A 17,898-nucleotide genomic window follows, 5' to 3' on the forward strand; every position below is an offset into this window, starting at 1 on the left:
TGGCATCTTTACTCTTATCTGTTCTACACTTAATCTCTCTAATGTTATTGACATGAACTCTCCTATCGTAATACGATGGGGGTAATGATACATTTTCAATACCACTACTAAAGAGTCGCCCTTCCAATTTATGTGCAAGAGATTTAATCTGTAATTTAATCTTCTCTCCGGGAGTAATTCCCAGCCTAGCTCCTTAAATATTTTGGATACGCTGCTAAGTTTATCATAATAAAATTTTACAAATCTAGCTCCACTACGCTGCACGCGAAGAAATTCGGTCATTTTCACTTGTATACTTAATAAAATAATATTTAGCAATGATGAGGAAGATTTATTATCATCATCCCCATCGCACTACGCTAGGAGAGATCATTTCAATAAAATTCGAGAAATTAAATGTAAAACAGATTTGAGATGTCATTTTTTCCCACGAACGATGAGGGATAAGAATAAAATAACGTTTGTACGACCGCGCTATAAACTAAATACGCTTCCACAAGCTGCTTCAAATTTGCCAACATCTCCCACGAACATGTAACCCGAAGGTATTTCGAAAGGATTCTCATTTTGAAGTTTGCCCACCAAGTTGCTGACCCGTGTTTCCCCTCCTTGCTTCCAACTCCCAGGTTAATTCCGGCAGAGCATGATGTTCCCCTTTACTCTAGAGAAGGATCGTGCATGCATTAAACGCACTAGACCTCCAAATCGGTATTGGATCGCCGATTTAATCAATCGATTTCACGAGAGAATCTCTAATGCTACCGGAATGTAATTTATGGACTAGAAAATGTTGTCGTTCATCAATTATAAATACTGTTATTTCCTGAATTGTGTTCGTAAGTTTTCATTAAAATTCGGTTAAAATACTGACATATCCAATCCGATGGCAACTTTTTAACGTAAAACATAGCGATTATTCTGAGGAAGGATTATTTTCATGCTGAAAATGATCTAAATTGAAAATATTTTTTTAATGTGTTGCTGTTGGTTAGCAATATCCCCTGATATTTGAACCTGCCGTAATTACGCTCGAATTCTCAATTAATTTTGCATTCATGATATGATGTTTTTATGGTGCATTCAGCGACCTGGAACGAAAGTCAAGCCATTCCATTATGGAGTAGCAATGAGCGAAATCATTCGTATCATATACTATGAGGTCATACATTACATATCCGAGGTTATCACGTCGTGATGTAACGCGTGACACGGCACATGATCGTGAGTTTTCAGATGAGCTTCACTATTTCTCCAAAATGGTCCAATTAATAATAAATGTTCTCGGGTGTGCCCAATCGTGGAAATTATTGAATAATCACGCGACGAACCACGTGACAAACAATGGATTATTGAACGCGTTCGATTGCCAGTTCATTATTTCGCGTAGTGTTTTCTTAAGGAATTATGAATGAGATGGGCTTCAAATTCATGTCTCTCCTGTGAGAAAAAAAACCGTTTATTATGACAGCCTGAAGAATTTTTGTTAAGCTAAACTACGATACGCCATTGCAATCGATAACTCCTTGCTTTCATTATTTGATGAAAGCCTTATCGGAAAATGGGTGAAAATTAAAAAAAAACCATTTACGATTCGGTGATTTTTGAAAGTGATTTTCATAAATCCTCTTCAAAATAATTGAATGAATTTTTGTCACCGTTTCATTATTGAGCGATGAAATAAATATTTCAACGTAGAATGGCGTTAGATTTTCCGATTGCGGTATTTTCCACTGATAGAGCGTGAAGAACTAACTCATTGAGTCATTACACGTATAAAATTTGAGGGAAACCGTTGGTTTTCTTACCCACGCCATTGTCCCAGACCCTCAACGGTTAATGGCATCGGGTAAATGAGGATGGTTAAGTGCACCGCTAGGAGAGATTTTATTTTTTATTGTCGTGTCAGCCTCTGTCACAAGCGTGAGTGATGGATCGATATGAAACTAAAACATTTACTATACAAGATAGCTTCCAGGGAGTCAGTGTTCTTTAAACGCGCGCCTATGAAAAGGAGAGGGTCGATAACAGTTCCATTTTCTCACGACAGAGCGCTCTCGCGTGCGGCCGAAGAGCCTCTGCGTCAGAAATACACAATACAGTCACTGAGTGGCGCTATGTCGGAACAGGTGGACATTTTGCTGTTTTGATGTTGTGTTTGTTGTCTTAAAAAATGACAGAAGAGGAATGCAGTCTGTCACTCCGCTCAACTTAGCCTCATCCTGATCTTTTTAATGTTCTCACTCTGAAAGGAATCAAACCAAGGTTAGTTTGTCATGCTTGCTATTTTATTTTAGTGAGTTTATGCGTAACATAATCACTCATCGAGCGAGGTTCGAGACGATACCTGTGATTTTATTATTCCTATGGTAACAGTGACGATATTGAAGTGCATCTCTTATGAAAAAATGCGAAATGTGGATTCGAATATTAGGTTTGGAAATGTGCTAGGTTCTGCTTGTGAAGACGAACTGTGCGTTTTTGGGTTGAAGGTGGAGCGCGAGGCTGGTTCCTTGCGTTCCTTCTATTTGCAAATGAAATCGCATATGCTTTTCTTTAAATTAAATGGGTGGGGGTGTAAATTGTGGTGTCTATGGTAGAGTAAAAATAATGGCCATTCAATTAAAATGTAATCTTTAATTGATTTCTGTTAGATCGTCCGCAGACTACGTACAGGTGCTACCTTGTGGCGGAATTTCAAATCTGAAGGTGTAAATTAACGCCTCCGAGCGATTATTTTGGCCTCCTATTATGGTTCGTGTCCCTAATTTTCAAGGGTTCCGTTATTCTGGCATAGATATCGATGTCACTTGCATCACTTCATCGCCTTGCTTCGTGCATTTAAAATTTAAGAGTCGAAATATCGGATTACTTTCGCATAGCGTCCTCATATTATTCCGCGATAGTGGTTCAGTGACCGTTCTCTAGTAAATTAAGCCTCAAAAACCTTTCTCTTAAATTGAACTTTCGTTTAAAGTACGGAGCCTTTGTCGTTCGGGGAAAATATTTTTTTGACCTTTTTTCGCATTTTCATTATTTCTTTCGGTCAGTCTTGATTGAGGGCATTATTTGAGCACATTTAAGTCGGTTTTTTGTTTTACTGTCATCGAATTAGCGTATATATATATATATATTCCCTGTTTTATTATTAACATACAATGAAGAACATTTTTTCGTGTGTTGCCTGATGACACAAATTGAAACGCCCTTGGCATAAGCGTTAAAGATGGATTCTTGAATTTTACTCGAGCAATTTACCCGTCGGAGTATTAAATGGATTAATTTCCCTCAATGATTCGCCCAGCATCTCTCAGCACTGGGCGATGGCATGAATTTTGACGTTGAAAAAAAATTCCCTTCCATCCAGTTCGCTTTGACGTCAGCTGTTCCATTTCCGTTACGTTTACGAGCATAATCAAGTTTGAAAATTCGGTTGGTAATACGAAAATATGTCCGCGTGGTATGTAAGTCTGTGATCAATAATTTATTTCGGGGATGTCGACTACCAATAAAGTGATCGGTCGATTCTTTGCCAATGGATACTACGCTTAGATTTCCGTCTGGCCTATCGTCCTTTACCTCGTGGACCTACGTTACTCACGGGACTTCCCAACTTCGTCCTACTCCTTTCTCTCTGCATCGCCGGCCATGCCTCCATCACCACCCACTCGCTCCCATCCTGCTGGTTGGAGGAAGCGAAAGGTGGTGTGGGTGGGTGGGTGGGTGGCTTGGGAGGAGAAGTGGTACCATCCATGATGTTTCGCAATTTCCTTCCAAGGAAGGTTTGCCTCTCCGGTGAGCGGCGCGTGTCCCCTCCCCTCCCTCCCACCCAACCCCTCCCCGACCGCTCAGAACCGTGAAACCGTGAAGCGCCGTCTTTCACCTGCCCCCCAAAGCACTCCCTTCCTCCGGACACCACCCACCCTACCCCGGTCGCCTCATGACTCCTCACATCTGGTTTCGGAACTGACGTCTCCGCTTTAAAAGCCAACCGCCACCCAGGGGGAGAGAGACCGTGACTTCGAGTGACTCAAAAGTCACCGAAAAGGAAGTGCGAGCACCGGGAAATGGACGCCTTGCCCGCCCTCGTTGTGTTCACTTGCTCACGCGAGTTCGATCACCAAACGGCAGTGACCCGTGTTCCACGAGAGGATTCGGTTTTACTCCTCGCCCCATACAGTGTCGTTGTTCCTATCTCTGCATCCGACGCGTCTGGGGCGGTTGGTCTTTCTTTCAACCAGTCAGTGACTCAACCTTTTTAAGTGTCCGCATTTTAAGGTGCGGTGAGGGGCCGTTCCCTTCCAACCGGCCGAGCCTTCCATCCCTTACGCAGTGTACGGTTCTTTTCCGGTGCCTTTTTCTTTCATTCTCTCTCTCTGGGGAGTGTTTCCGTAAAACCGACTGATTTGTTCGACGGGAGGCATTTGAGTTGGCGGAGAGGGAAAGGAGGTCCTCCGCTTCCATTCTCCGAGGATCCTCGGAAGGAAGAAGGTTGCCTTCCCGCCGCTATCAGTCGGAGACCCCGCGTGTGTCGAGAGTGGAACGAAGGGGTGTGCGGAGGGGGGCTGGGAACTCGGCTGCAACAGATGATTGTTTCCATGGACACCGCCAACGAACGGTGCCTCGCGACTGGAGCGTGGGATTGTGAAAGTGTGCTTCTCTTTATTAACAACAATAGCACGCGCCTTACCCACGAATTTCAGTGACTTGGTGTGAAAGTTCGTGCGTCGGAGGACTGGTGCTTGCTCCCTCTAATTAAGTTGGTGAGATAAATCTGTTCAATTATTTTATTTTTTAAGAGCTCTTCTTTCAACTTCGTGGGCGGCAGTGGTTTTGCTTTGGGGTGCGTCGGTTCGATAATTCCGGCGCGGTGAGTCGTCTTGGTGAATCATCGCGCGATGCGTTTTATTTTCTTTATTCTTGAGGCCATCACGCCGGCGCTGCCACCCATCACCACCGTTTAAGCGTCCGCCAAGTGGGCTTTTAATGATTCCCATTATTAATATCAATTGCCGACTCTGTGCGCGAGTTGTCCGCAAGGTCGGTGTCATGGTGTTGCTCAGTTTTCCCTCCCGACTGTTCACTTTCGTCTTTTGCGCGGGGAAGATCCGCGGAGGGGCCGCAATGGCTTCATTGGCGACGTGCCGCTAAGTGATTCTGCAAGTCGCGAAACTGTCCGCCTTTGATTGGCCTTGGTGCCCCGGTGAGGGGGGGGGGTGCCTTTTCTATTGAAATGGTCACTCGCCTCCTACGTGCTCGGCATGTCAAGTCTGTGGACTTAAGACCCCGAAACCTATTTCTCATTGGGATCACGTTTTCACCCTCGATTTCCTTTCTTATGGACGTAACGGAAAATGCTTGCCAATTTTTTTTAAATACAATAGGTTCGCAATTTTAAGTTCGGGAGTGCTCCTTACTTAATGGAGCTTCCAATCAGCGAAGGCATCAGGCGATGACATTGAAATGCACTTTGATTAGCGTAGTTTGTCTCCTCCCGGCGCGGGAGGTGTTTCTTTTGTTGGTACTCCAGAGCCTTTTAATTATATCTTCCGGGTCGGAAGCGCTCGTTGAGATCACCGCGAACTCCTCAGTGAATTTGGAATCCTCCCCTTCAACCTTTTATAGTCATCGCCATAGTTACCAAGGTGAAAAGTCACGCGTTAATCAAATAATTTGTTTATGTTCTAGTTTTTCTGCCTTGTGTGTTTTCACGAAGTATATGCACATTTTTTTTCGAAATTTTAGAAATCTCGTCATTTTCTCTCGCAATGGACTTAAATAAATTACACATAAGTGGTTAAATTATACTTATGTATGTTTAAATATATTCGAAATAGAACGCTCTTCGGCAACGCACAAATGTATAAAAAAACTGGTGTAGATTTTTTGAAACATAGAAACACAAAGAAAAGACGTTCACATATGTAGTTATGACAATTCTACGGCAAGTTTCTGATGATGACCGCCGTGCCGTCAAAATGTCGAAACTAAGTACGTGAGTTTCCTTTCTTTGTGGATCTATGTTTTAAAAATCAATCTGTATTTCCATGTAAATGATTGTGTCTCTGTATATGTGTGTGTGTATATATATATATATATATATATACACACACACACACCAACACACAGAACAATAGGTCTGATTAGGCACGCAGCTAAATTTGTTCTCAGGATCATCAACAAAAGGATAGAGAGTAGGGCAAATAATTACATAGGGGATGATCAGTTTGGGCTTAGGAAATGGAAACGCGCGCGTGATGCCATTGCAGTAATGAGATCATTAATCGAATAGAATACAACCAGGTGGTATTTGCCTGTTTCGTAGATTTCGGAAAAGCGTTTGATGGAGTGAATTGGGAAAAACTAATGATTATATTGCAGAAAATAGGAATAGATTGGAGGGAAAGGAGACTAATCCGCAACCTGTACATGTCTCAGACCGCTCACTAATACTGCCCATCCGTTCTCCGGGGAGTCCGGATGGGCAGTATTAGGAAGAGACGTAAGGCAGATTTGCCCATTATCACCGGTAATGTTCAACATATATGTGGAGGAAATGATGAAAGAGGCATGGGAAGAACTGGAGGTAGGAATGAATGTTGGAGGGGAATGTTCAGTTAGGTTTGCTGGTGACCAAGCTCTAGTTTCTCAGTCAGCCAAGGGGTTGCAAGCATTTCTGAGTGAATTGGAAACTCAGTGTGACAGGTATGGGATGAGAATCAATATTAATAAAACAAAGTTTATGCGATTTTCCAGAAAGAAAAAGGCGAAGCTAAAGATTGAAATAGAAGGACAAAAACTAGAGCAGGTAGAACAGTTTGCGTATCTGAGAAGTAATTTGGACCAACACGGTCAAAGTAGTAGGGACGTAAGGAGAAGAATTGCGCAAGGCAAAGAGGCTTTCACAAGGAGGAGGGAGTTGATGACAAGAACGTTGAGTAGGGACGTTAAGAAAGGACTCGTAAAAACTTTGATATGGAGCGTACGGCGCGGAAATGTGGTAATTGAAGCAGGAGGATAGACGTAGACTGGAGGCATTTGAAATATGGGTGTGGAGAAGAATGGAGAAGGTGAAATGGACAGAAAAGAAAACAAATGAGGAGGTACTTGGTATGGTGGGCGAAGAGAGGGGTTTGTTGGGTGAAATCCTATGGAGGCAGGAAAAGTGGATGAGGTGGGTATTGACCGGCAGTGGGATGTTGAAGACTGTATAGAGGGGAGAATGTTAGGCAAACGAGGAAAGGGAAGGAGCAGAATAGGGATGTTGGACGGAATGAAGGGAGGAAGAGTGTATTCAGAGATGAAAAGGGACCTCGTATAGAGTAGGATGCTGGATTGTGTTTTATTAAGAGTCACAGAGTATTTATTTGGTACTTGTGTCCATCCTTTTAACATACCTTAACCGGTAGATTACCTTATGATATATATACACAGTAATCAACCCGAAGGTCGATTTGGTAGGTGATGGCAGAGCTCGCCCAGTACTAAGCCCGACTGCGTGTGAAATTCACACATCAGGGAAGGGGGGGTAGTTCCTTTCTCTGTGCAGGTTATGGTTTCTCAGGAAGATCTGGTATCCGAAAAATCATATACGCGTATAAATATAAGCGTATTCTTTGCCTCGACTTAAAAGGTTAAGGCAATAGGGGCAGTGTTCTATTTATCTTCAAATGTCTCGCCTTAATCTTTTCCTTTATCTGTTTGGAGAGTGGATGGAGTGCGGATATGTATCGCCCACGTGTACCAAAAAAATGTTTCTGCTTTCCTTTTTGCAGAAACGATCATTGAAACACACTTTTAAGTGATGACTCATCACGATTGAGAGACCAGGAATTCAGCAAACAGATAACATGAGCCACATTTACGCAGTGATTTGACTAGACAGATGTTTGTCAAAATATCCTCCCTTTATCTCCCTTGTTTGGTGTTGTGAAATTAGTAAATAAGAGTTTGCTACCGCCCGACCACGTTGGTTAATGTCGAAGTTTATTCTATGCCTTTTATATTTTCAAAACACTGTCCCATATGAGGTGGTACTCGTCTGTGCGTATGAACAGGGAATCTGCTGACCCCCTTTACCCCCGAATGGATTTGGAAGCTCTTAAAAAAAAAAAAACCATCGGCTCGAATAGTATGTCACACTCGGAGAAACACATTTGTTGTCGCGCCTGCATTCCTTGGAATTAACTGCCGCCGCAGTCGGAGGCGTCGATGTCGTGTTCGAAGTATTTCACAATGCATTTTGAGTTCGCTCGTGGGTGAAGTGGACACTATCGGCTCTTTTGAGTGTTAGCGAGCAATTTTGCGGGTGATTTGACGTCGATAACCAAGAGGCCAAACCAAAAATATATTTTAAAACTCTTGATAGACGAGAACGATCGGTAAATAAAACCTTTCAATCCCTTTCCTCTGGCACATTGGCTACACGATATAAAGTTGAAATAATGTCAATCAGAAATGCTTTATCGACGTCTTTAATCTCTTATGCAATGCGCAGACATGTCGCGGCGTAACTCAGGTCCCCTCCTCTTTATCTCGCAAGCCTCATGGTCAGAGAGCGGACGTTTTAAACCCGAAGGTTACCATTGGAGGCTCCCCTCTCTTCGGCTAAATACTCATATCCGCGGCGCGTGACCGTTTAAAAAATAAAAAAAAGCACGGCCTTAGAAAACTCGGCGGTTCGCGGCATTTCCGTTTAAATAAATTAGACAAATATAGTGCGTCTTCTGTTAATCGCGTTAGCGTCTACGACGATGCTTAACCCTAATGGTGCCTGGCCTGGTTGGCGAAAGGGGGAGATCATCTCTGTTGAGTATATATGTTACGTTATCAATGGAATTGGATTCCGCGCAGTAGGGTGGAGTAACCCGGGCAACCGCCAAAGGGCCCACCGTACCTAAAGCCGTGACGGACAGGGCCAAGTTTCTGTACAACATTTTTATCCGACATTGGGACGAGAAAACCGCGTACGACGACTTGGAAGGGCTTAGTGTGACATACCTCACCTTCACTGCCGCGAGGGCTTTGATATTACTCCTCTGTGGGGGAGTGAAATGTCCCGTCTTATTCCGACTCGTATTTACGTATACTTGGCGCATCACAGGTACCGTTGTTTACAGTTCTCGCAATTACGTGCGTTGTTTTGTCATTGTTGACTACGCCACCTCACCATGCTCGCTCCTCGTTGGTAGTTGCGTAACATTTCTAGACATTTTATGTGCGTGTACTCTTCTTTTCCGTCACGCTAATCATACTCTTTCAGTTTAGTCCAGTATGAGAACTGCCCTTAGGAAACTTTCCCCGTATTACCCCCGGCATTTTGGGACGAAAAATGTTTTTATGGGTAAAAATCATATAGACGAATGGTCTTTGATATCGACGCAAAAATCCGCACAAAACGTATCCGAATTAAATTGTTATTTTCGTCAAAAATCATCGAATGATCTAAAATAGGTTAAAATAAAATGACAGTGAGTTAAAATAAAAGTTTTTTCGGTTCTGAAGGGTGAAGAAACTAAGAGAAAATATACCGATCTGGACCAAAAAGTTCGAATAACTTCGCGTAGAATCATTCTTCCGGACCCGGAAAATTCACAAGGGCATCAGGTGAACCCAGTCGTAGGGGACAGTTTGCAATTTGCAACTGCAAATTTCCCTACTACGACTTAGGCCGAATTGAATTGTACGTGTATATTCAGCAGATTGAGGCGAGATGTCGTGGAAGTTCGTCATTATGGGAAAACAATATTTGCACTTTTCCACAGATTTATTCGTAACGTACAATTCGCGTTTCAGTTCATCGAACCATCTTCAGGTGTAAGCCTTGCACCTTAAGATGTTTCAATGAACTGATTCGCGTCGTACGTTGCAAATAAATCTGTGGAAAAGTTCAAATTTTGGTTTCCCATAATGAATTATACGTGCATTAACCGAAAAAGTTTTAATCTACTTTTAATTACCTTAGTATCGTAATTGGTTTATAATTAAATGCAAAGACTTTCTTCGAGAGCGAATTCTTGGGAACAGCAGAAACACAGGCCCATCGCTTAAGAGAGAAATTAACGGAACAATAGTTGGAGAAAGAAAATGGCCCACATCTGAAAAGAATAATTAATTCGGAACACGAAGCTCTTTTTAACTTTTAGGAGTTCTGGCAAAGAATGACGGCAGCTACGACTCCGATATCCTGCCTCTAACAGGCGCCTAATTATATCCCTATAATTTATTAACGGATAGATCGCATGGTTTTGGAACCCTTTATTATTCTCTCTTAACCGCGTCAAGTCGAATACCGCGATTAAAGTTTTAGGAAATCGATTTCAAGCGTCCCATTATACGACCTCATCCAATGGGAATGAATCATGGCCGTTCCCTCGCGAAGATAGACGATCGAACACAATAAAATAGAATTATTGCGCTCGGGTTCATTGCCGGAATAAAAACTGGTGCCGTTGGTGATCGTGTTCATCGACGGGCCTCGCCCACACGAAACCACAGAGGACCTCATGGTCAATCTCTATTTCCCAAATGCAATAAAAAATTACGATTCGAACACTTTACCTTTGGCCATTAAATAATATTCCGTCTCTGGATTAGCGATGAGGGAAATTCCTTGCTTCAAACTTTTTCACTACCGCGTGAGGAAAGTTTTCGACCTCTTTGCATCATTAATTACTACCACGGTTAGATTTTGAATTATGGACACCCAAAAACGTACAGCAGAAAGTAATGCTACGTCCTGATTGTGTTTTTTTAATAATGTCGGAATCCGGACTGCTCTCGAGCAAAGTAGAAAATGTTACCGGAGACCTTCGCAAGAAAACTTACCCACCTCCCCCACGGGGGGGGGGTGGAAGGGGGGGAAGTGGTGCAATCCATTACATGTAGTTTCGCGCACGCCATCCGAAATGCAATTCACCTCCCCGCTGGGTGTTAAATAATCTTCTTTGTTTTTTCCTCCTCGTCATTTTTTTTATGACTCACGACCGGGAAATGAAAGAATTTCCTTTCGCGTGCCGCTGAATTTCACGGCCCCTCTCCGCGATCCGTTTGTTTGCCCACGTAAATAATTTCCCCAGCAACTTCCGTCTGGGCCGGGAAAGGGCGCCTCCTCGCGGGCGCCCTGCCTCCGTCGTCCCGTCCCGTAATTAAAAGCCCCCCCCTCCCCCGTATTGAAACGCACCCGGACGCCGACGCCTTGTGGTGCATTCCGCTCCTCTTATTTTATTCATCCCGATGACGAGAGGACTGACGTCGGGGAACCACAGGGGAAGGGGTCGGCGACTAGTTCGAAGGCTTCGCTTTGATTATTAGGTGCATTGTTTTTCTGTAATTCGGATGGGAAAGCTCTTCCCCAGAAATATGTCTCGCGTGGAGAGAGAGAGAGAGAGGGGGGGGGAGCTTATGACGTGCCATCGCCATAAGCCCTTATCGGATGGGTCGTTGATCCTTCGGAGGAAGAAAAATCGCCGTGGAAATGAGGAACGCATCACGTTTCATATTTATGCTCTGTCCCAAAAGTAGTAGGACTGAGCCGATTAAAAGAACATTTATTGTCAGAGTTGATAAATTCACTCAAAAGTCTTCCAAGTAGTACCCTTTTGCGTCCACGCATCGCTGCCAGCGGGTTTCCCTCGCTTCGTACGCCTTCTGGAATTAGGCGCCTAGAATGGTGATAAGCTCCCTCGTCACGGCCTGTTGTAGCGCGTCCACCGAGTCGTCGTGACGTCCTTTCAGCACGGATTTGAGGCGGGGAAGAGGGAGAAGTCTGGTGGGGCGACGTCAGGGCTGTAGGGTGGCTGAGGCATGGTCGAGAAGCTCTTGGCAGATCCGCGTGCGAGTCTCCTTTTGTTCATCCGAGAGCGTCCGCGGCATCAACTTCGTACACACCTCTCTCATGCCCATGGTATTTGTCAAAAGTCGATGCACATGACTTTTAGGGATGCCAAGTCTATCAAAAACCTAGCAAACACTTAATCTGCGATCCCTGTCAAACAAAGCCTTAACTTTTGCAAGATGCCCGTCGGTTTTTGAGGACTTAAGGACGTCCTGAACGTTCGGCGTGATAAGCACTTTTCAAAATAAACTTTTCGCTTCCCTGTATCTCTTTAGTTCGTTTGCAAACTGTGTGCAAATCCCCCTTCCCTGCTCGGAGATCTACAGGTAATGAATGGTACGCTACAATCCCTTCACTGGCGTGGAAATACTGATCTTTGCTTTGGTTATCTCAAACGAGTACTGACCTCATGGCATCCGACTTCCATTCTCTTCCCTGATGGTCTAGTCTTGTCTTCAATATTTCCACGTCTTTAATATTTAGATTTCATTCTTTGCCTCACTCTCTTGGCTCTTACAATTCGCCCCTGAGCGAGAAGAACGCGTGTGTACGTGACGAGCATAACATCCATCATTACGTCGTTTGATCGAAATGCGAAATCGAAATGCAGTAAAAAGTGAATAATAATATGCGTGGAAAATGATCGTCGCCCGTAGCTGTGGGAAGCGAGATAGTTTTAAATTGTTACAAGGAGGGATATTTTCACTTTACAATTATTTCAGTTTAATGTCAGTTAGTCATCTTCTAAATCATTTCATATAAATTAAATTTTCATTAGATTAGATTTAAATTAGATTACACATTTTTAGGCACAGTATTGAAACAAAATGAAATAATTTACTTTGTAATTTTACACACAAAAATGTGAAGAATTAAAAAATTACGGTTTAATTGGTGATGGTAGAGTTCACCCAGTACTAAGCCCTATACGGCGTGTGAAATTCACTCATCAGGGAAGGGGGGGGGGCAGTTCCTTATTACGCTGTGCCGGTTATGGTTTCCCAGGAAGACCTGGTAACCGAAAAATCATATAGCTTGGGTGGAGCTGCAGGTACCTGGGTTGGACTTGTCCGGGAATTGAACCCAGAACCTCAGTAGTCAAACGCTCTACTCCCTGGACTACCGCCACTTACACACACTTGTATGTGTAGCGACAAAATGCTAGTGATCTGTCTAAATATTAGTGCTGATGGCACATGAATTTAATGGCAGTATTGATGGCTTTATTTGAGGAACATGAGCGAGAGAAATACTCTCTTGTAGTTAGTGTTAAATGAATAAAATATTGGTCCAAACTCTGACCTCCCTTCGGTCATTCCTCCGATAGAGATAGGTGAAGTCTCTCGCTCTCCTTACTGCTCCCATCATCTGTATCGAACGGAAACTTTTCCACCTGGCCTGGACACAATCGCCATCATTTGCACTGCGGAAATAATTCCCCTTTTGAAGATCGCAAAACCAATGCCACTCTTCGGAGTTGCTATTTTCGACGCGAAAAGCGAATTTTTTTTCGGAAATGAAATGAATCAGTATTAAATTTTTATTCACGTCATCATTGAGACCCGAGAGTCAAACAAGGGACGAGAGTCACAACCTCCATCTAAATCCTTGCTCAAAAAAACCTTGAAAAGCAATATTATGCATTTCACAGTGATTTATTAATTCCCCTTCGATGACTTTCAGGAGCGGTGAAGGGACGAGTCACGGATTTTTTTATCACTTATGAATTTCCATTGTTAAAAGGAAAATAAAACATCTGTGCCCTAATAGAGAGCAAGTTTTACCTGGTTTAATTGGGAAACATGGACGAATAATATTAATTTTCTTAGAGTGCAAACGTTTCAGTACACCACGTTATATGCATCACAGGTTGTTAAGACTTCCTCTCAAGCATCTCAATAGAACCGAAACCAAAATGTACATGCTCTGTTCCAAAAAATAAGTAGAATGAATCTGGGGAAAACCTTATTGCGGATCAAAGTACAAATCATTTAAATCTTCAAAACAGCACCCCCTGTGCATCAACACACTGATGCCAGCGCCTCTGCCACGCTTCTGGTACGCTTCCTGGTAGGCCTCGACTGGCATGTCGTTCAGGCACCTCGTCACGGCTTCTTTGGCATAATGCATTGGTCCAAAATGGCACTCAGAGGGGTTTTACTTGGGTCCTACTCAAAGGCCCCAGTAACCACATGTTATAAAATTCGGGTCACAGTGGTCCAAGAGGTACAGGGCAAGATTGTCACACTAGCAGCAGTCTTCCGATATCACCTTGGAGATCATCTTAGCACACCTTTCTCTTGGCTAAATCTTCTGCGAGAATGCAATGCGCTTTGGTTTTCGGAATTTTTCTCTCTTCTGCTTTCACATCCTGACACTTTGGGGTCAATTGGAATTGAGCATGTGTCTCACTTTTTGCATATTTCATCACACTGTGTTGTTGTTGATGGATGTGTCGAGGGCAATCCTTGTCGCCAACCTCATCTCTACCCTCCCGGGAACATCCTGTACGAGTAGAAAACCATCACTTGGCACATTTCTCCATCTCCATAAGTATCCTTTACCATGGCCATGGTCTCCGAACACCAATTTCCCGAATTTAACACAAATCATTATCACATATCATTGCTTCATAGAAAGTGGCATCGTGAATTCGTGACGTGACCGTAGAACAGAGGTCCTGTCTAGCAGTAATCCGCCGACTGTAACGGCCCGCAGACATCTGACGCGGGTCGTGTTGCTTTCCCAAGATCTCTCACCCCTTTTCCCGCCACAAATCGTCCCACTCCACTCGTCGACTTCGCTAGGAAGAATCGTTTTACTTACTTTTTGGGACAGTCCCGGTATACCTGCTACTGTGGCGACCACAAACGACCTAACAGCCTTAAACGAATTTGAGAAAGTAGGTTAATGTCCTTTTTTGTGAGTTTATCCACGGGAAATGGACCTTGCCTATGTGTTCATGCCAAAAAAATGAATTTTCTAAGAAAAAAATAAATTGGTTCTGCCACTGTGCCCCCGCCTATGCATTTCTGCTGAATTCTACGTCCGAAATCTGTTTCAGTGTTAGTCTGGCTTGAAAACAGCCGATTTCAATTTTATTGATACAGAAAACAAATTTGCAAGCGTTCCGGGACGTCAACGACATTACAATGAGGGAACCAAATTCCAAGCTGTTTTAATGGCGTCGTCCGAGACAATTCACGTATTATAGCACTCCAGAACACCTGTCAATTTTATCCAATGAATGCATGACTATGAACTATGGCGAAAGTGTTTTTTTTGCGAAAAATATTGTTTGCAAGTTTTTTAACGGAGAAATGTCGTTGTACATCTCAATCGGGAAGTAACAATTTTTTATCGTTGCTTTTCTATTATAACCGTTTGGTCCGAGTTCGTTTTTTATTGTGAAAACGCATGTATTGTTCTTCTACATCACTTTTAAAAAGTGCCTTTCAAATGATTCAAAGAACACAAATGGAAAATACTCAAATGAGCAAATATTTAGGAGCTTTACTTCATTTATCATGTTCATCTTACTCAACTATTTGTGTTTCAGCCTGTGTCGGTCGGTGTTCTTCTTTCTAAATTGGTACATTATAAATTGAACACATCCCCGCCTGTGGTGGTAAGATTATACTGGCGTTAAATCTTTGCCTTATTGGGAAATCAAGCTGTTGTAGGTCAATTTTATTTTCGGCCCGTTTATTCTGGAACATTAAGTGCTGCCGACCTCTCCGACGCACTTAAATTCTATCGCTTACCTAATAAATAATCGGAGATGTTTGGGAGAAAAAAAGATAACCAAAAATACATTACGTGGAAATCCTGCTTAACATGAGGGAGGGAGGCCAATCGAACGCTTAAGAAACTCATATCTCGGGGAAAGCGATATTTAATCACCGCTTGCGAAGAGGGAGACATTTTAAGTTATTATGGTCGTTAATAGTGAAGTATGTTGTTACATTTCCGTGCACTAGCGTGGCTTTTTGCATGTTAAACAGTTGAAACGAGCGATTGAAAAAGTCGCTGCAACGTTCCCCGGGTAATTGTGAACTGAAGGGCGCATTCCACCGGAATGGCTGTTTATTCAAACGATTCGTTGCTTTTCTTAAATCAAGCATCTTGTTTTATACCTCTGAATGTATATTTCCATAAATGAAATGATTTGTATGAAGACATTCCGAAACGTTTTGAATCCAATTAAAATAAAATATTTGAATCCGATTTCGCATACGTTTTGACATTTTTGTGTTTATGCGACGAGTAAAATTCATCTGATTACGAGTACAATTAATGCCGGGGTGGGATGTGAAATATTCAATAAAAAACGTCGGCGATGTCAATAGAAAAGACTCCCAAGCCAATTTGTGCGCCAAAAGAATACTCAAATACTAGCATGCACGGTATGAGAAACAGAATCTTAGTATAAACATTTACATAATACCCTTTAAGCCGCCGAAAGGGCGTGCGGTGGGGGGTGTTTGGTCACCACCGGTAAAAAGGAACAAAGCCACATGCAAAATCAACACATATGTACACGCAAAACTAAACCCACAGTGGCGTATCCATTCATGCAAATACATCTGCTATCATCTAACAATAAATTGCACCTTAGGATACTGTAAGAAATTTATCCAATAACGTGCAAGCTGGAATTTGAAAAGTAAAATGGTGGAATTCCACTACCACATGGACATATAACATACAACGGTCTCCTCCCTCGAAAACACAGGTAGGGAATGTGACCCAACGCTGCAGGTAGCGGGAGGGTCCCCCCACAGAGAGAGAGAGACGAGGGATGATACATACGTATTGTCTTGGGAGTAGCTTCCATCGATATCAGTGAATGTTTAATTTGAATCGCTTTAAAAATGTCTTAAGTAAGTTTTCAATTCCATTAGTTCGACATTTAGTTTTTTCTTTCTATTTAATACTTTCTATTTTTAATTCCTTAATTGCGTGCATGTAGACACACTTCCCGGGTAATATCTTGTGTAAACATATTATTTGGTTTACGTTGACGTAAAAATACAATGTCGTATTGAGAATAAAGTTTAGTTTGGACCAGTAAAAGAGACAAGGGATTAATTACCCACAACACACAGCATCTCCAATCTCCCGATATTCGCACATCTCTTCAGGTGTAATCACGTCACTTCCGATGGAGTCGGCGGATTGTTGAGAGCATCTTTTATTTTCTCTGGCGTTTCTCAATTAAGCAATTCATTAACGCCTCCATCGTATCTATGAGTGTACAACCGAATTTTGCGACGCCGATTTTTCTCTCCCCCACTTTCTCTAGGGTTCAACTTCCTTGCACCTATATACAGGGTAAGGCGCTTAAATCCGGACAAATTTCAATTTGAATTTCCCGTCTTATCGTAGTTCCACTGGATGTCGCGACTGGCGTTCTTGAAAGCTATAGGCATCTAGTAAACAGTCATAACCTCACCCTGTACATAATAAGGCGCCCTCGCGTCACCACGACCGTTGTCGGCATCCCCCCCCCTCCCCCCCCCTCGCACCCCGTAACGCCAGAGCGGTTTCCTCTCTCATGAACTTCACACGCCCTCCTCTTCATAACTTTGCGGGAAACCCTTGTACTTGGGACGAAAGTTTCAATTCGTACGGTCCTCCATTTTCTTATCGTCCGCCCGAGGAACTAAGGTGGAAATTCGAAAGGATAAGAATATTGAAGAATCAGCAAATTTCCGAACAGGTTTGGGAAATATAAAACCTTTTTCGCTCTTTCCGCGATCCAGGCCAGATCTACATCCATGCACTACCCATGAAAGCATTCGGAAGGACGTGTTGCGGGGGGTGTTATGTCACCAGCCGTATTATCACATACGAGGTGTGTCCTATCCGACCTGCGTTCATATCTCCGCATGGGTGCTGTACTTCGTCATCCGGGCCGTGTGGCATCCTTCGAAGTAGTCCCCATTTGATTGAACCACACGCTCCCAGCGGTGCTTCCACATCTTAAAGCAGTCCTCGAACGCAGATTTCGGAATGGCCTTCAGCTCGCGCGTCGCATTACTCTGAATCGTCTCGATTCAACC

The 17,898-nt window shown here is 43.1% G+C and overlaps 1 protein-coding gene across 4 annotated transcripts in view; it reads left to right on the forward strand.

The window, feature by feature from the left end:
• The first annotated feature begins 2,116 nt into the window (after window positions 1-2,116).
• LOC139688377 (uncharacterized) overlaps window positions 2,117-17,898 on the forward strand; it is a 79,289-nt gene continuing 63,507 nt past the window's right edge. For 3 of the 4 annotated variants that reach the window (XM_071585917.1, XM_071585921.1, XM_071585919.1), the window contains exon 1: window positions 2,117-2,262. The gene's annotated coding sequence lies outside the window, so the exon portion shown is untranslated. Of the gene's footprint in view, window positions 2,263-4,599; window positions 4,761-17,898 lie in introns of those variants that run through there. The other variant, XM_071585918.1, reaches the window with a different exon arrangement.

Source organism: Hetaerina americana, unplaced genomic scaffold (assembly GCF_022747635.1).
Source record: "Hetaerina americana unplaced genomic scaffold, ioHetAmer1.1.p SCAF_2, whole genome shotgun sequence".
NCBI lineage: Eukaryota > Metazoa > Arthropoda > Insecta > Odonata > Calopterygidae > Hetaerina > Hetaerina americana.